The sequence below is a fragment of the Caloenas nicobarica genome, chromosome 15 (genome assembly GCF_036013445.1).
Source record: "Caloenas nicobarica isolate bCalNic1 chromosome 15, bCalNic1.hap1, whole genome shotgun sequence".
Classification (NCBI taxonomy): Eukaryota; Metazoa; Chordata; class Aves; order Columbiformes; family Columbidae; genus Caloenas; species Caloenas nicobarica.
Genome location: NC_088259.1, coordinates 3,394,442 through 3,410,492, shown reverse-complemented (window position 1 = coordinate 3,410,492; position 16,051 = coordinate 3,394,442). Strand labels below are relative to the sequence as shown.

Sequence of the window (16,051 nt, the reverse complement as noted above, 5' to 3'; positions counted from 1 at the left end):
TTCCCTGTGAAAGCTGAAAGGGACCAGCACCTGATGACAGCGAAGGCAAGGTGGTGGGAGCTGACAGTATTCATTAAATGAGGACAGATCAGCTCCACCCAGCGTGAAAGTGCTCCAACGCCTGTCAAAATATCCTCAGTTCTTTGTAACTGCATAAGGAGTGCTTACAGAAGTCATGCTAGCGGCACCATTTGCTCTGACCTGATTTAGGACATTAATACCTCGTAGCACTGTGCTGTGCTACATCTTAATGTATAAATAGTCAGTGCCTTGATTGCTCTTACACACCCCGGTCCTTTCATTGTCGCTGTCACTGGTGGATTTGGGACACCAGATGGCACACGATGGGCACAAAATGGAGGGAGCAAGATGTAGTGAAAAAAGAGGAACAGGAAAAAGAACAGAAGAGTACAAAAAACCCCCAAATCCCACTACCTAACAGTGTACATGAAACAATAACAGGATGTTATTCATGTTATACATCCTGCAACTGTTTCATTTACTGTCCTAGTTCACCTAGGGAAGTTCTGGGTTGAATTTAAATATCTCACAGTCACTGAAAAGCTGTGAAACTCAGGGGAAAAAACAAACAAACGAATAAAAAACAAGCCACAAATGAGAAAAAAAAAAAAAAGAGAATATGACATTTCTTAAGAACTATATTTAAAAATAGACTGGGCTTACTAGCATGGCTAGGAAATATTGTAGGTGTCAAGACTAGGAGAAAACGTCACTTTAAACTTCTGTATAATACAGGTGACACTTCACACAGGTACTCCATATAAAGCCAGTTAGTTACTTGACTGGGGCAATTTATATATTATATACATTCTTAGAAGGATTTTGTGCAATCTGATACAGTTCTTTATCGAAAGAATGTCCGCGATTGGTTCAACAGGATTCTCACTTGGCAGTGCCCTGGGAGCATCTGTGCTGAGTGTGAATTAGAAATGTGCCGAAAAAGAGGCTGTTGTCCACAGGACTTTGTCACAGCAGGTGGAAGATGGGTACAAAGGGTGTCAAGAATAGTCTGACAATCAATGCAGTGCTGTGGGAGTGTGGAGAACTGGGTTCCAGCCCTTCCATAGCATTGTCCCCTGTGGTGCTGGCTCAGTCCCTTAGGACAGGCTTTGCATGAGTGATCATTAATTGCATATTCATTTTCTAGGTGCCCATAACAATCATCCTCTGCTTTTTCCTATTCTTTGACCAATGTTCTGCCAGGCTGCATGGACTGAAGTCCAGAGCACAGCACTGACCTTAGAAAATCCAGCAAAATGCCAAATACTCTGACCAAACAAACTCTGCATGTCTCAAAGTGGTACCCAAAACCAATGAGAACATCTGATGTTATATTCTGTACCTCAGTTCACCCTTGCCCATAAACTGCAAACAATGATTTCACTTTCCCACAAACTTACATACACATTGCAAAAATAAAATCATTTTTGCCCGTGAAGCACTACAATATCACGGTGGCAGCAATCAGGTGCGCCCCGAATTAGGAAGGTAATATTGGTTTACCCTGCACAGGGGTTTGATGAGGAGTGAAGAAGAACCCCCACAGTGAAGGATGCTGAGGAAAGAGGTGCTGCAGAACTGCTGCTCCAGCCAGCGCGAGCCACTCTGTGCAGTGAGTCAGGGACCACGTTTGATGACCCAGTTGGATTGTATCATGGTAAATGTCACAAGGTGCCTAATGAAGGTTGTAACAGTGATGGCATCACTGGCATCTTCTAAGTGCTTTTCTCTGTAGCCTTCCCGCTCCTGAGGGCCCCAGCCAGCAGCTGGAGGTTGCAGCAGCCTTCTTACCTGCGCTCTGCATGACCCACACCGCTAACTGAGCTTAGCAGGGGTCCCATGTGGACAGCAGCCCTTGGTGTTCATCCCTTAAATCCGCTTTTAATATAGTACTGCTACAGGTAGCACAGACACTTACAATACTCACAAACGTGTTACAGCTCATGCCGCAAGTAAACTCTCCCTATCTGCCTCGAGCATAAACTCTGAGACATATTGCCTCGTGTGTTTGCACAAAGACCTTCAAAATGTTAATTCCCACTCAGTATCATCTCGCGCAGCAGCACAGAACACCACTGGAGATCTAGTTCTGTTACTGCTACCTCAATCCACAGCAACATTTATATTACTGTAGCAAGCATTAGCATTATGATTATAATACCATTTGCCCCAGTGATATTAAATTCAACACATTCCAGATTCACTGCACCCCTCTCCTCAGTAAAGACTGCACTTTACCAGGTCCTGATTTTGTATTTGTGGCATCATCCACTTTCCCTTGTCGACTGCCCAACAGAGGGCAGAAGGAGCCTTCGTTTTGACTTCTCTGTCAATGAGGACTACCAATATTTCAATAAGAGTTTGGTATGATCAAGCTGGTGCCTTTTGGGAGGAGTATGGTTAGTCCAAGGGTTAAAAGGAGTCTCTGTTTTTGTTGCAAGAATACTAGAAATTATTTGCTTGTGAACATGCTGTCTGTACATCCAGTGCAAGCATGAACTGAACCAAAAGCTAAGAAGATAGTAAATGGTCTCATGTGGTGGGAAGTTTGGACTAATTTTACCTCTTGCCTCTTATTTTACTTATACCCTTAACAAGAGAAAAAACACCAGGTTTTGTTTCTTAGAGGAACTCTGGGGCCAGCCGGTTACACAAGAGGCTGGTTCAGTCCCTGAGAGCCTGAGGCTCTGGGTTGGTGGTAAGTCGATACAACATCATCTTCTCCTTCCTCTCACAGCTATAGCAAGCATGAGCATAACATGAACTGAGGACCAAGCCCTGAGCCTTGTCGAGCAAGTTTAACCACATAAATTCTCCCTTAATCCAGTCTGGGAAATTATGAGCTGGTATGTTAATGGCATGCCATGGGACTGGTACAGCAACCTTTCTGCCCCTCGCTATTACTCACCTCAAGTTTGCGATTCAGCTGCCCAGTTACTTAGCGCACACTGAGCATGAGAAAGGCTGGATAAAATAAATAGAGCGAATGAACATGATTACTAGTCAGCCAGGGATATTTAAAGCCTGGGCCTGTTAGCTTCCCTGCAGTCCAAGCCCCGAGATTTGGTTCAGAGCTCTTGTTCAGAAGTGTAATGCTGCAGCTCCAAGGGACAGATGGACTTAGTGGAACACACGACTTGGCCTCTTGCTCAACAGGACTGATAACTTGGGTGGTTTTGTTCTTTTTAGGGGAGGGCATTGGGGCATCCTGCTACAAGGGACTAAATAAGGTAAAGAAGGTACAGACCCCTGAAGCTGATACAGACTTTTAAAGAATTCACAATGGAAGCCAGTTCATGAGCTTTACTGGCTTTGGATCAGCCTCAGGTATTTAAATCATACTTTCTCCCTTCGTATTAGTTTTGATGTTACATAGCTTTTATCAGCATCTGTTCTACTCTGAAATGCAAGCTGATTTACACCAGAGCAATTTGCACGGAGGTAAACCACTCAGAGGAAGAGCCAGCCTTTCTGATGTAGATCATTTACAACTGCATAAATGAGGGAAGTTATCAGGGTGGGACAGGAATAAACCTGGGTCTAAACAAGATAAAAACTCCCTTTCTACCAGCAGCTCCATTTCAAATACTCTCCTCAAAGAGCCTGGCAGAAGCAGGTATTTACCTCACACTGACACAACAAATGCATGTTCCTCTCCTTTACGGGTCCTGGATGCAGCATCAAGAGGGCAAAGCCATAACCGGGGTGCAGGTGGTGCCCGCGGGTACCTGCACGTCTGCCACCTGTCCCACCACTGGCCCCACTGACCCGACAGCTGCTTCCAAGGGCTCTGAGCAGACAGGAGCTGGATGGAGCCATCAGCTACAAAACGTGTGGTGTGTTCCACATATCCCAGCACCAGCATGTCATGTTTTTTTTCTGAACGCTCCCCAGCAGATTTATGGTATCATGTTCTTCAGTCCCAGGGAAAAATAATGTTCAGCCTTTTGCTTAGGGAAGAAAGGAACAGTTTTCCCAGGATCTCGTCCTTCCTTTAAAACATCTGCGTATCTTGGTTGTGTCATTTCCGTTCTCAAGACACCTAATCGCTCCCTTCCAATTCTCTGATTATGCACTGTCGAGCAATTGAGTAATAAAATACTTAATTAAGTAGCCACATGTCTTTATTTAATTAGATTACTTGGAAATAATAATAGTTGCTCACCAACCTGAGGGTTTCGTTAATTCCTTCTCCAGATAACAGGAAGTAATTTATCTTTTCCTACTGATACTTTTCTAAATCCCAAGTCAAATTAATCAATTCTGATTTTGAAGTCAATTAGAAGTAGGTACACTCTGATGCCACACTGTTATCTTCATGAGAGAAATCATGAATTCAGACTCAGATGGCAAGACAGCACAACAAAAATTATCTTTTTAGGGATGACAATTTCAACATAAGTCAAATTTTAAAATATGAAGCACTTGCTGTAATAATTACCTAGTTAACAAAAACCTCCAGAAGACCTATCTGTAAGACTTCCTTTATAGTTTTTTATAAATTGCTTTGAAATCCAGTAATGAAAAATTATGTGAAAACAAAATATTCCTGCATTTATAAACCACCAGCTTTACAAAGCCTTAAGTGGGACAGAAGTGTTAAGCCACTGTTAAAGATTTAAAATAGCTTAGCAGCTAATGGGTGCTGATGACATCTGATGACTATTCAACAGTCATTATGTGACATTTGCTTGGGGCTGTGTGGAGCCCAAAGTGGGTCGGCATTCCCACTACCAAAATTGCTTCCGTGGAGAGACGGTCACTGCGGTCTCTTCAGTACCCGGACCAGCTTTATGTTGTGAACTTATATAGCGTGAGCAGACTGAGGTCCTAAATGAACATGGACAAAAAGCTCAGGAAACTCAACAAAGAGAAATGCAGGTGGTCAAAGAAGCTTCTGTATCTGGGCGTGATTAACCCCAGTTCAGCAGGACATGGAGTCAACTGCCTAGAAAGCAATTTGGTGGAAGAGGTGCTGGGGTCCTGGTAAACAAGTAGGTGTCCACTAAGTGTCCCTGTGACAAAGAGGGGCAACTGTGTCCAGGGCTGTGTCACCAAGAGTGTAGCAACTGGGTGAGAGAAGAGAACCTTGTCCTTTACTCGCAGTGGTAAGAACCCATCTGCTAGTGCTGGGTCCAGTTGGAGCTCCCTGGTGTAAGACAGGTGCTGATGCACCAGAGTCCAGGGGAGGCCACCAAGATGGTCAAGGATGGAGCACAGGATGTGTGAGGAGATGCTGAGAGAGATGGTTGTGTTCAGCCTGGAGAAGGCAAAGAGGAATCTTACCGCTGTCTACAACAGCCTGATGGGAGAGTGTAAAGAAGATGGAGCCATACTCTTTGCAGAGGTGCCCAGGGACAGGATGAGGGGCAAGAAGCAAAAGTTCCTACAAGTGAAATTCCAGTTAGATACAGAGGAAAAAAAAATCACTGGGCAGGTCATCAAACACTTCACCAGGGCATGAAGAGGCTGCGGGATCTCCAGAGGAAAAAAAAATCACTGGGCAGGTCATCAAACACTTCACCAGGGCATGAAGAGGCTGCGGGATCTCCATCCTTGAAGATATTTACCTCTCAATTGGACAAGACCCTGCGCAACCCAGCTGGTCCTGGTTCAAGCAGGGCACGGACCTCCAGAGGTTCCTTCCTACCCAAATTCTTTTGTATTTATGTGATTCTGTCTGGATTGTTGTGGGCTTCACTAAAATAATAAAAAAAAATCATGAAACACTTGTCAAGGAGCTAAGAAACCCAACTCTGTCCCCAACTCTGACAGCAACTTGCTGTGCAACCTTTACTAAATCATGTAACCTTGGGAAGAATAGGTTCGTCATATGCAAGGTCAATGGGGATCTGTTGGTTGAGAGTGGCAAAAGGGAGTGACTGAAGGCAGGAGTTGTTTCAGGAGAGGGATCCCATACTCCAAGGACAGCAGAATAATAAGGGTCTTCAGTGCTTCTACTACACAGTCTAGTCCCAGCCCTCTAGTTGAGGGATGCTACGCCTTTGAGGTATCAGAGAGACAGACTTCAGCTCAGAAATCTAATAGAATTTCAATATTTTAATGATCCTGCAGGATTTTTTTATTACTACATGAAAGATTCAAACATGGAAGTGATCTATACAACTCTGTCACACACCCCCTTATCCTCAGTGGTTTCCCAGTCAACTCCCAGCACCAACAGCACTAACTCAGAGTGCTATTAATAGTTCTGGCTGTAACAACACAGTTAACACTGCATTAGCGATTTGAATATTGCTACTTACAATAGCCCAGCCGAGAATAAACACTATACATATTTTGCCACAAGAAACAATCTCTGTCCCAGTGACCTTGAAATCTGGATTGGACTGACAAAGAATGGAAAAAATATTATTAATATTATTAAATATTATATCTCAGAAATTTACTTCCAGAAGCACTGCTCGACCATATCAAACCCAGGAAATCTGAAAAGCTATAAAGTATACACAGTTTTCCTAAAAAGCCTTTGTACAAGGTCATACTGCACAGTTGTAGCAAACTTTCTTAATCTGTTGGTGTTCTTACTAGTCAAAAGAAAGTTATGATAGGGAATAGCAAGAAAATTCCATCCCAACTGAGTTACAGAAAGTTATAGAAAGTGTAGAGAGAAAGAAAATAATAAAGTAGTCTCCTCCTTTCCCCAAATAAGCAAATGAAAGAAAGGTAAAATCTTGGATACGCAGCTCGTCTGCCACTCAGTTGTATTCATCTGTGTTTGCCACACTGTTCTGGCATTAATTCATTATTTGTTGTTCCACCTCACTGACAGGCCATGATTTTTAGCAAGGAAAATGATCTCTGAAAGAGTGGGAATGTGAAGATTGCTCTATGCTCATCTTGTCCTAGCAAGCATAAACTGATCAGTAGTCTGCACCTGGAATGCATTCTTTTCCTCATGAATTTTACAGAGCGCATAGCACCAGTGGAACTTGATTTGAGGCATCAGAAGCTGAAAAATAAAGAGATTAGGGTTGCTGGGGTTGAACAACAATCACTTTACCAACATGCCAGTTACAAAAGGAGGAAAAAAATGGTAACACACAGGACAACTTATGTGGTGTCCTTGAAAAGAGACACAATGTTATTACCTCATGTCTGCTTTAGCAACCTTTACCCTGGAAATACAAAAAACAGCAAGACAAAAACAGAGACTGCAAATGGCCACACTGCCCTAGGGATATATGCACATCTGTGGAATTCGACGGGAGTCACATACATGTGTACTTGGGGTAGCATTCAGCTTCTTCCTGCAAACACAAAACTTCTACTGAAGTTAAAATTAATTCAGACTGCTGGGGTAAAAGGGCATAATACACCTAGCTGCAATGTTCCTATGGTTTGGGAAATCAAAACGCGGGCAATCTGCAAAAACAAGCCCAATATTATGTATCAGCTGGGAGAGGGAACAAATACGCTGTAAAGGAAACCCAGATCTGCAGATGTGGAACTCTGGCTGAAGTCAGATGAGCTCATTTTTATTATTATTAACTTGAATGACCATTTAAATGTGGATCTGTCTATGTGGTCAAATAGCTGTAAATGAACATGAAGACTTAAAGGTGTATAGAAAAGCTTTAGAGGAAAAAAAACCCAAGCAAACAACAAACTCTAGAACTTAATTCAGCTGTTCAGTTTGTTTGGTTGTGATATTGGGCTGTAACTTTGGCAGCAAATTTGCTTCCCAGGGACGTGCACCTTTCTGACAAAGCCCCACAGTTCCAACCCTTCAGCACTCACAGGCTCTGACTGAGCAGCACATACTGTCCACGCTGGAAATAAAGTGATTCCTGTGCTTGATGTTATGTGCATATGTACCGTGGTCAATCATAACTGCAGATGGCTAATTTGCATTGAAACCTGGATGTTGTTCTGTTAGGGGAAAAGAATCCAGGTTGTTTTCTTGCGTAGGCCTCGTCAACGCAAATGCTCGCTTCATTCTACCTGTGGGATCTTTCTCGTTAATGTGTGAAATAGGGAAGATGGATTTTCACATCCCTACCAGTTGTATGAAAATGCTAAACTTTGCACTTGTGAAGTATGTGATTTTCGTGAAAAATTAATGAGGATGTTCTCCTACTCTTTGAAAATTAAGGAGTCTTTTCTCTGATCTCAGTGCATAGAAACTGAACTCTCATTCTTCACTGTCAAAAGAGGAGCTGCATTGTAATCTCTATGTATTCGCTTATGCAATAGTGCATTCTGATTAAGAAAAAATACTATTGAAACAAGAAAGGTTTTATATAAAGGTTATAGCTTAAGTATCTGCAGTGGTTACATCAGAACTGCAAAACCTCACCTGTGTGTCACAAAGCCCACACTGCTACCAGGGATGTCCCAGTTGCTTGACTGGTAGAAACAGATTACCCAGTATGTCCCTTTGTCCTATTCAAAATTTGAAGCTATTACTGTTACTGTGATAACCCAGCACCATGGATGGCCAGAGGTTCATTAAGGTATTCTTGTAATTTCAGAGGAGCATTAGCCCAGCCCGCAGCGTTGCTTTGATGATCAATTATCTGTACTGTAACGTACATATATGTATACAAACACATATATACATACTCTATGTGTGTGTGTATATATACACATAGCTTGTGTATTGTTTGTATCCATAAGGAAGGTGCTAAGGGATGCCTTGGGTGCAGGAAGGTGCTACCAAGCTTCTTCCGAAGGGCAGGAAGCAGATGGGTCCCAGAGGAGGGTGGTTGGAGTATTTTGAGGGTGTGATGCTGCCCTCCGCGTCCTCACCCCCCCATCACATCAGGGTCCGCTCAGCTGGGAGTCCAAAGTGGGTCTTGATGAGGTTCCTTCACCCATTTGATATGTTAATTTAGATGGACATCTCCAAAGGACCATGCACAGGCTGGACTCATCCTGGTGTAGACGAGGTTCTTAAGAACATGATTTAGAGGTGGACTTCACAGCGTTAACAGTTGGACTTGATGATCTTAAAGCTCTTTTCCAACCAAAGTGATTCTACGATTCTTCCCAGAGATCTGGCCCAGAGGGTTGGTGTGAGCAGTGAGGGGATGAGCAGGCCCAAACGCCTCCCTGCTGCTCGGGGCAGCCTCACCAGCTGCGGGCTAGGAACCGAGCATCATTGCGAAGCGTTCCGGAGAGTTGAACGCCAAAGCCCGGGCACACAAAACGGAGCCGCAACCCGAACGGAGGGGAAACCCCACCGGTCAGCGAAGGCCCCTCAGGCCGCTCTGAGCATGCGCGGCGCTGGCGCGGGGCACGCCGGGACTTGTAGTCGCCGCGCCTGAGGGCGCCGAGTGACTCGGCGCATGCGCAGAGCCCGCCCGACTTTGTAAAGTCGCTGCCTCAGGTTGGGCCGGGACCGGCTGCCATCTTGGCCGAGGGACGGAGCAGCCGCCGTGCCCGGTGAGGGGAGCGGAGGGTCCGCGCCGCGGGCGGGGCGGAAAGGGGGAGGCGGAGGTGGCGGGAGCGGTGAGCACGGGACCCTGCGGGGCGGTGGGGCGCGGCACGGCGGCCTCGCCGCTGTCCTCCACGGGCGGCCGTGGCACAGCGGCGGGGGCGCGGGGGACCCCGGCGGGCGTAGGCCTGGCTTCGGGAGGGGGTTCTCGCCCTCGCTGAGGGAGGCCCTCCCCGCCGCGCTGCCTCCCCGGGCCCCGGCGGAGCAGCCCTTGGGCCGGCGGCCGGGCTGGGAGGGCAGCATCGTTCCTTCCCCGGGGACGGGGCGGCGGTCCCGGGACCTCAGCGCTCCCCTGCGAGGGCTGCCTGGCCCCGCCGCCCCTTCTCCGGCCGTCGTGGCCCGCGCTGCCGAGCCCTTTCCCCGCTCCGCCTGGAGGGGACACCTGCCCGGAGCCCGGGCTGGGGCGGCCCGCTGCCCCCAGGTCCGCATCGCTCGCTCCGGTTGTCCCCAGCGGTACTGGCTTCCCCTCCCCGGGCGGCCCCTGCCATCCTTTCCAGGCGCCTTGTCGCCGGGATTAGCCTCTAAACCTCCTTCCTCTTGGGGCCTTGGGGATTCGCTTTGCTTTCCGGCAGGCGTTCCGTGGCACGGCTCTCTCCACACCTTGTGTTTGGCCCCCGCCGGGGAGCGCGTCCCCCCCGCCCGGGAGCTCCTTCCAGGGCCGGCTGCGGGTTCGCTGCTTTCGGCTTGTCAGGGGACAGCCGTGCCTGGAAGTCCTGTTTCCCAGCGATAAAGCACGGCTCTAGCTGGAGGTTTATACTCAGCTGTGTTCCCTCTTGTAAACACGGCAGAATGGCAGCTGGTGCCACCGCTTTATTTTGGAAACACAGACAAGTTTTAGCTGTTAACCCTCCCGCTTCCAGACAGGTTGTCTTTGACCTTGTGTGGCAATAGTATCCAGATAAAAGCAGAAGAGAGTGTTTGATGGTGCATTCATCTAATTGGCTATGATAGCCAAGAATTCAGCTTGTTTGGATAGCTGTAATTTGTGATGTTAATTGGCAGAAGAACTTCAGATCTCTGTGTGATGCGGAGAGAAGGACAGTGTGGCATTTGTGTAGCATCCTTTACACTTGAAGCTTCAGAAAATATCCCCAGCAAAACCTGTCTTTATAGCTTAATTAGAATTTAAAAGATGAGAAACCAGGGTGTTTTAGGCCTTCTTTTCCAAATATATTATTGCTTGCTTTAATGAGTTTCTCACTGTTTTATTTGGTCCCTACTACTCTGCCACTCATCCTTTTCAAGGGGAAAAGGAGAGAAATCTGGACTGAATATTTGTAAGAAGACAGTCTCTGTCAAGAGAATCACAGTAGGTCCAGCTATTGCTTGCTTTTATTTACCTGAAAAAGGCATAGATGTTCACGAATGAAACGTGAACTGCAAGCTGTCTTTGATTCTGAGGATCCAAATGCTTAAAAAAACATCTTGTTTGAAAAAACACATTTGAATTATTTTCTCTTTTCTTACAGCGAAAGTCCAAAGCAGTTCTAATTTAATTACAGTTACATTGCTCTTTGCTACAGCCATTTAAATCTGAACTTGGTCTAGTGTGCATTCTTAGTTGTGGTTTGGCTGACAGTTTTAGTTGCTGTACTGAATGTTTTCACCTCCAAGTGATCATCGGAATAATATGTAGCATTCTGATCTGAAGTGAATTTTCTTGCCTTTAAAACAAAGAACCGATATAGTACATGTGAAAGGTGATGTTGCAGTGGAAAATAACTGAGACTTCTGAGTGCTAGCTTTGAAAGCTTCTTACAGATTAAACAGTTATTTTGGGGTTTAAGAGAGATTGAGAGAAGATTATTTATACTAATTTATTAGTTAAGCGGCATCACCTTGCTTTCTTCCCTCAATTCTCTCCCTTCGTAAAGTTCTGTTTCTTCTGTGGTAAAACAGACCCGAAATATGAAGTTGTCTTGTTTCTTTGTTTCAAAGTTTCAGAATGGTTTGGTTAACTGCAGAATAAATAAACTAATAGGAAGACAGGTAGTAAAGTAGCATGATGTTTCTCTTCTAGAGTTTAAATTACTCATTTTTTTTCTAAGAAAGTTTGCCTTAGGATTGCTTGAAAAATATGTTTCGTGAGAGATTTACAAAATAAATTATTTTTCTTCTATTTTACAGCATATGCAATACATAAGTCACTTCTCAACAGCATTATCAGTATCATCTGATGATAGCATCTAAATAAACATCTTTTGTAAATTTAAGCTGTCTAGACAAAGGGGTAAAAGTGTTGAACCATTGTGAAGTGCTTTTCATGTTGCAGCAAAACCAATTTGATTTCTCCTTAAAATCAAGGAAAAGAGTCTATAGGATTAGAGCAGAAGAAAAACCCCTTGCAAATGGTAATGGTGAAGCTCCTGGGAGCGCAATTACTGATGCTGCTTATTTTTAAGCCTTTCTGTTTGGCTGTCCAGTTAACATTTGTGTAATGGTCTAATTTTTGTCAGGCTGCTGTATTTATATGTAATTGAAGGAACTCCTTTGTGCCCTTACACCTCAGGAAAGTGAATACTTGTGCATAACCTAGAGGAGGGTATTTGCCTCCGTTGCTCACTGCAGCCGAGCTCTGCACTTTGAAGTGTGTGCTCACCTCAGAAGATGAAGTAGACAAGCCATGATTATAGTCTAGCTTGGGAGTATTCTGTTTTTTCTAGAGATTTTCTTTTTACTGTCTCATAAATTGAGTATTTTTTCAAGGTTTTAGGCAATCCTTGGGCTTGGTTTGACTGTTACCTGAGCTAAGGCTGTCTCCACATTTTGGAGAGGGAAAGGTGGTTTTTCTTCTCTCCTGAAGAATGAAGCAATAAGGACTTGAGTGTTTTCTGTAAGTGACTGACATTCAGGTTTTACTGTAGTGCAGAGTTGCTGCAGTTGAACCATTGATCTTTATCTAGATAAGTATTGCGAATTACACTTAATAGAAATGGAAGTATTGTAAGGAAGTGGGAAAGAGCATTTTAAAGAAATCAAGGCCCTGTTTCATATGACCAGCTCTTAAGTTATGCCTGGAATTTCTACTTTTACTATACTGGGGCACAGAACAAACTTCCTGGTAAAACATCAAGGGCTGGTTGTTTTGTGGTTCCCCCCCCCCCCCCCCCCCCCCCCCCCCCCCGAGGAAACATGGTACTAGATCTTGTTACACTGGTTATTCAAATAATTTTTCTAAAACTTGGCAGTATGTTCCTATGCTGTTCCTCCTTTAAAAAAAGTTTTATTACAGTCCTTTCATTTAGAAACTGATAATGCCTGCCTTCCACCCACCTGCCTGAGCTATTCTAAACTGCTGGTAGGAGAGGCCCATTGTTTCAGTCATGAGCAGAACTACTTACCTGTTTGCATTTAGATCATCGATTTTCAATTTCGGAGCTTAGGCTCAAATGGTATTGTTGTTGAGCAAGAAAAGACCTATTCTCTTCAGGTAGATTGAAGTTTTATTGTATGGAGCCCTGTTTCTGATAAAGAAGTGAAAGTTCAGTGACTTACCTTTTACCTGAAAAGTGCAGATCTCAGGTTTTGGATTGGGTCGGTCATGATAGGGAAGCTGGTGCTTTCAAGAAGAGTGTGTTACTATCAGCCTCTATAAAATCTTTATGCTCTCTGTTTTCTGTTCTCTATATGTCTAGCTTTTTGTCAAGGGTAGCCTTTACATATACTGCTTCTCTTTGTATTAGCTAGACACCTGGTAATATTTTTAAAGTTTAATATTAAGGAAAAGAAAGATCCATTAAGGTAATAATAATATAAAGTTTGTGAGTGGGACTATGTTCATTACTTAAAAATAAAACGGGCTCTTCGCTTCCTTCAGTTTAACGTGATTGTGATGGAATTTTTGCCTGTGCGAATCATTTGTAAGTGGTTACTGCACTTTCTAGCGTTTGCCTTGTCCAGTACAGTGAAAAAAACTGAGGAAGACTAGATGCTGAAGCAACCCGAAGAATGAATTGTGTTAATTTTTAACATGCATCGCTATCCATCCCCAGTGCCTGCTCCTATCCTCAGTGCTAGCTGTCTTTTAATCATATATTAATAATCATTACTCTTGCTTGACAGTTAGAGTGGTCAGATATCCAAGTTTTTATTTCTTCACTGCTGCTTTCGTGAACGTTTGAATGGATTAACATCTGTTGTTCCAAATTCTGCATTGATACTTTTCTGACACCTTAAGTTTGCTCTGCCATGAACTCCATTTTTTTGCAATCAGCGAGATGGAGCGAGTTTATTCATTGTAAGGATTCCTCAACTTTAAAGTTTTTTTACTTTGGCTTGTCAGAGCCTGAATTAATTCACTTTTGGATCATTCTGATTGAATTATCTTCATAGAACTTGCCTCTACAAGTGTGTGTGTGCCTTATGTGTATATGTATGTGTGTATTTCCTACTGCTGTAAATATTATTTCAGAGACTAGTTAAAAATGTGGCGATTAATATATAAAAATGTTCGTAAGGCGATAATGCGTTGGATCTAATCTTTAACCAGGCTTGCTTACTTCTGTGAGAGTGATGAGCTGCATATTTTCACTACATTTTACCTGAACACACTTTCCTATCCATTCAAGTTAAGACCTCTTGGGATGGTCCTGCATGTGAAGGGCACTTCCCTATATAATGGAAATGAGAAAAAAGAAAGTACAGGAGCTTAGAAGATAAAAAGTGTGACGCTGACTTGTTTTTTGTTTAAGGATAGCAAGGCTGCTTCTCTTCTTACATGTGTGCAATTCATCCAGTGCATGTGTTGTCATCAATGATGCAGTCTTCAAAGCAGCTTCTTATGCTAGCTGCTTGAAGGGGAATAATGTATATAATAATAACAGCAAAGAGGAAGGAAATGCTGAAGGTTTAGGAAAACACTCTGACCAACTCACTCTACATTTAGAAAGTTTTTATAGCTGTCCAAACTAAATACCTGTCACTTGTGTTTTCAGGGATTTTTTACATTGTGTTGCTTACCAAATACTGGCCATGTGTAACATTTCTAATTCCATTTAAAAGTGTTTGTGACCTAAAGATACAGAGGAAAACTTATACTTGATAACTGGCATACTCCATTTTGTGCTTGTTAAATTGAGTTTACCAGTAAGACACTAGAATATCTTTTTTGTCTTTTGCAAATGTGGCATGTGCTATATATTTGAATCATCAGTTTGCAGAGCAGTGCTACCTTTGTTAAACATTGTCCTGAACCAGATCTGGTTCGGGTCGATGAATAAGCTATCACAATGTAGCTGTGTTCTCATTGTTCTTTTTGTGCATCCATTGAATCAGTGTATTTAACCCCTGTTCTGAAATCTGATTTGAGCAAGTGGATTTGTTCAGTGTGGAAACCTGTTGACATTGCTGGTGGTTTGTTTAAGTATTCTCAATGGTTTAAAGGTTTTAAACACAGTCCTGTGAGGTGTGGCATCTTGTTATTTTTTTTCCTTTTCACCTCTCATCAGGACCTCAGAACTACAAGACTTTTATGGCATTAGTGACAGTTTGAGTTATTAAAGCAAAAGATAACATTTAAGAAAAATCTTGCTTTCATTGGGGATGTGAATGTCTGAACAAAATAGTACTGTCCTGATGGTGACAGTAGAAACAAAAATGCTTTCAGACTGATGTGTGTTCACTTAGAAGCTGTGAACTTCGCAGTGAACTGCACATTTGAGTGCAGAAGGTACCAGCAAAATGAAATTCCCAGTTAAGGGTGGATGATGTGGGAGTTATGAGGGGAGGGACTTTGCAGACAGTAATGACAGGGAAAGGATCTGTTATGAGAGAAAGCCTGTGCCACAGCTGTGGTTTCTTTGCTTTTTGGAACTTCACTTCCTATTTTTAAAATAGTATACTCTGTATTTTATATTTCTGCTTTCATGACTTATAGTCGAACACAGGTTCTGGTGCATTACAAACTAAGTAAAAGTGTCTGAACAAAAAGTAGAAGAACAATTGTCAGAACTCCTCACATGACTTAGACCTGGGATTTGCATCTGGAAGAATGCTGATTAGGAAGGTCATTACACAGCATCATAACCCTGTGGGCCTGTACTTTTGCTCCAGTATGCGGGTACCTTTTTGGTTTGCCAAATAATGCGTGGACAGGTAAGCTGTGAAGGGCGGTGTGTGTGGTGTAATAAGTGTGTTGACAATGAATTACACTCCTTGTACAGAATACTTTGCCAAGGCATGCAAAGTATATCTATTTTATTAAAAAAAATGTTTTGCAATTATCAGGGGCCCTAGGTTTTGTTTGTTTGGTTTTTTTCCCCTGAAGATTTACTGAATTTGAGCAGGTCAGTGAGTGTCAAATTAGCACAAAGAGCAGGAGGAACTGTGTGACTGGGGGAACGGGAGGGGGAAGGTGGAACCACTTGTCCAGCATCAGCAAAGCTGCCCGAGCAGAACCCACCATTTGCGCTCCCTGATAGCTGCAACAGCCGAGTTGCTGTCACTCCTATTGTACAGTTACCTCTGGCTCACTGTCAAGTTTTAGCTTAGGAAACAGTTCTCAGCTTCTTCACAGATCTGTGGGCTTTAAGTTGTATGCCTGCAGTATGGAGATCCCTTTGAAATTGAAGG

General features: G+C 43.5%; 1 protein-coding gene across 2 annotated transcripts in view; it reads left to right on the top strand.

Annotated features, from left to right (window-relative positions):
- The first annotated feature begins 9,377 nt into the window (after positions 1-9,377).
- ITCH (itchy E3 ubiquitin protein ligase) overlaps positions 9,378-16,051 on the top strand; it is a 60,840-nt gene continuing 54,166 nt past the window's right edge. For both annotated transcript variants that reach the window (XM_065645498.1, XM_065645497.1), the window contains exon 1: positions 9,378-9,429. The gene's annotated coding sequence lies outside the window, so the exon portion shown is untranslated. The remainder of the gene's footprint in view (positions 9,430-16,051) is intronic.